The sequence below is a fragment of the Gymnoscopelus microlampas genome (genome assembly GCF_963454915.1).
Source record: "Gymnoscopelus microlampas genome assembly, chromosome: 2".
NCBI lineage: Eukaryota > Metazoa > Chordata > Actinopteri > Myctophiformes > Myctophidae > Gymnoscopelus > Gymnoscopelus microlampas.
Window position 1 is genome coordinate 55,265,865 of NC_139939.1, and position 4,014 is coordinate 55,269,878.

A 4,014-nucleotide genomic window follows, 5' to 3' on the forward strand; every position below is an offset into this window, starting at 1 on the left:
CATGCCAAGAAAACACATGGCCAGGCCGGGAGAGAGAGAGAGAGGGAGAGAGGGGGGGGGGGAGAGAGAGAGAGAGAGAGAGAGAGAGAGAGAGAGAGAGAGAGAGAGAGAGAGAGAGAGAGAGAGAGAGAGAGAGAGAGATCCGGGAACATTGGGGGGCTGGGGGCGAGAGAGAGAGAGATAGGTGGAGAATACAGATTCAAGGGGAGCCTTAATGGCGTCATTGCAACAGCAATCCGGCCAAGACTTCATGTGTGATGTACTGTAGTAATGTGCCAGACTACGCGAGTACCATAAAGATATATATATATATAAAGATATATGTATATATATATATACCACAAAAAGAACTGCCTGTTCACTTCCTTGTTATTCGATTGGGAAAAATGGCATTTTCTCTGTTTCTGTTGTTTTTTGGCAAAAACAGCTTACAGTACATTCAACTGCCCATATCTATGGAAGGGATGATCGCGGCGGCTCGCACCCCCCCCCCCCCCCCCAAACTTTAGTTACTAGTTACTTTTCAGATATAAAATTATTACATTATAAAACATACATTAACCACTTTAGCCCTATTTTCTACATAGGCTATTTGAAAATAGCCGATCTACAAGCTCACAACGCGTCGCGATGCGACTTTTCACATCTGTACATTACATAATGCACTGCATGTAATGCCTGGGATTCGCGTGTCCCGGTGGAAAAGTGATGCATGTGCATACTCTCTGTTGGTGCATAATAATGCTCATTGCTTCCATGTAACTCACTTCAAAGTCCACTCATCAAGATCCTGACACTGTACTCTCTGTATAGTAGCAGCCTGGGGGCACCTACATGTACTGTACAGTTAGCGCACTCATCATAATGCTCACTGTGAGTGAAAGGACCTGGCTGGGGTGGAATACACCCCCCCCCCCCCCCCCTCTTATCTTGAACGTCTCTCCTCTCTGTTACCTTGGTTTTCTGTCTCTTACTGACCTAAAAAAAAAGAACACAAGACATGACTCAGTCGTCATGTATACCAGCATGCACAACGGACACTACGCAGCGCGTATGCAGAGGTGTAAAGAAACTAAGTACATTTACTCAAGTACTTTACTTAAATTGCGTCCTATAGATTACTCTGTGTCACGGCGATTTGAACCGACGACGGCAGGCGTGTATAGTACTGTAGCCTTAGAGGCGAGAGGCGTGTCTAGTAGTACCATAGCTTGGGAGGACGAGACCGCCCGTTCAGAGTACGGGAAAGTATATCCCCATTGGCTTAAAGGACAATGAACGAAGCCAATCAGCCAATGATCGAGAACATGTCGAGAAATGACTAGTGTTGAGTCTCTTTGTAGACCCGCATTGCATGCTGGTAAAAAAAAGAAAAGAAAAAGATTCTGACCCTGTGACAACTTTAAAATGTTTGCCTTTTTCCCCCACTTTCAGATCATATGAATACTTTTTTTTAAACACATCTATATATACATTTCTAAACCCAAAACCCCCCAAAAAAACCTGCCACTGTGTGGGACTAAACACAAAAACAACATATCAATGTCACTAACAAGACACGCCACAACGTGCAGAATTACTACGCGCAGTCTGTAGGCCACTTCATACTGCTCAGCACACATCTGCCCCCTCGCAGCATAATTAATTGCGGCCAACACAAACTCACAACATTACAGTCGGCCATGTTGTTCCTTAGCGTCATCGCCGACCACCGCCCAACGAGAACCAAGTGAGGTCAGACAACACACTCCATATTTGGGCATAGCTCCATTGGGAACATCTCCTATTATGGCTTTGTATAACCGCCCAACGAGACCCAAGTGAGGTCAGACAACACACTCCATATTTGGGCATAGCTCCATTGGGAACATCTCCTATTATGGCTTTATATATTATAGAGACCAACAAACACAAAGCCCCGCGCAGCGGCTAGGGGGGAGGGGCGCGCAGCGCCCCGACCCTCTAGTACTATACATTACATGTTATTTTTACCAATAGACTGGCTATTTTTTATTTTGCAGGTGCATTCATACAATGACTGAACCTTTTTAAATGTTCCAGCTCTATAGCACATGTCCCCAGGGTCAACGGTTCAAGCCCCGCTCGTCTCTCACTCACAGGGGAAGTCATTTATTTTCAGGGCCGACTCAAAGTGTTCTAGCTCAGTGGGTTAAGATGTTCCCAGGATCATTTAGAGCAAATCCTACTCGAATCATTTAGAGAGTCAACTCCTGGAGGAGACAAGCTGAGAGACTCTTTCACACTGTAATGAATCAGCGCTAGTCTGCCTACTGTAGCTCACAAACCAGTGGTGTAAAGTAACTAAGAATGTGTACTCAAGTACTGTACTTAAGTAAAATTTTTAGTTTTTTTTTTACTTTACTGGAGTATTTCCAATTGTCAGTACTTTTACTTGTACTCCACTACATCTCAGAGGCAAATATTGTACTTTTACTCTACTACAATTATTTGAAAAGTTTAGTTACTAGTTACTTTAAAGATATAAATTATGATATTATAAAACATACATTAAAGCTATAAGCTGCCCTGAGACCAGTATTGAAAAACTGCCCTGAGGGCAGCAAATTAATGTTGTGGTATGTATATCATTTAAGCTGCCCTGAGACCAGCATTGAGAAACTGCCATGAGCAGCAGCAAATGAATGTTGTTGTATGTATATCATTTAAGCTGCCCTCAGAGCAGCAACTTATTTAATGTTGTGGTATGTATATCATTTAAGCTGCCCTGAGACCAGCATTGACAAAACTGCCCTGAGAGCCACAAATTAACATTGTTGCATATATGTACCTGCAGAAGGCTATAAGCTGCGCTGTAGGGGTGTGCCGATACACTCATTTCACCAAACGATACGATACGATATTTGGCTCACAACTTCGATACGATTTCAATACGATTTCGATACGATACGCACTTTTTTATTATGAAAATATATGGGGGAGAAAAAAAGCAAATGCAAACAAATAATTCTGTTTTTGCTTTATTCAGACATGCAAACTTGTAGCTTTTCAGCTACAATAGCCGTTTTGAATCCAAATAGGGCAATAGTGTGACACCTGACCCAAAAAAAAAACATGTTGTCACCCTTTTCATCTCGGGGCTGTTTGCATGCCTGATTATTATGATTGTAAAAAAAAATAAATAAAAAATAAATAACTTTTTTTTCAAAAAGATATTTTTTTCCTCCAAAACGATACATATCGTCAAGAAAACGTATCGCGATATATCGCGGGACGATATATCGCGGGACGATATATCGGCACACCCCTACTGCGCTGAGACCAGCATTGAGAAACTGCCCTCAGAGCAGCAAATTAATGTTGTTGTTGTTGTTGTATGTATATTAAGCTGCCCTGAGACCAGCATTGAGAAAGTGCCCTGAGAGCAGCAAATTAACATTTCTGCTATAGAAGGCTATAAGCTGCCCTGAGAGCAGAAAATATACATTGTTGCATATATATACCTGTAGAAGGTTATAAGCTGCCCTGAGACCAGCATTGAGAAACTGCCATCAGAGCAGCAAATTCATGTTGTATGTATATCAATTAAGCTGCCCCGAGACCAGCATTAAGAAACTGCCCTGAGAGCAGCAAATTAACATTGTTGCATATATACAGTATATACCTGTAGAAGGCTATAAGCTGCCCTGAGACCAGCATTGAGAAACTGCCCTCAGAACAGCAAATTCATGTTGCGGTATGTATATCATTGAAGCTGCCCTGGGACCAGCATTGAGAAAGTGCCCTGAGAGCAGCAAATTAACATTGTTGCATATATAAACCTGAAGAAGGCTTTAAGCTGCCCTGAGACCAGCATTGAGAAACTGCCCTCAGAGCAGCAAATTAATGTATATAATGTATATCATTTAAGCTTCCCTGAGACCAGCATTGGAAAAACTGCCCTCAGAGCAAGGCATAAGCTAACCTGAGACCAGCATTGAGAAAATGCCCTGAGAGCAGCAAATTAATGTTGTTGTATGTATATCATTTAAGCTG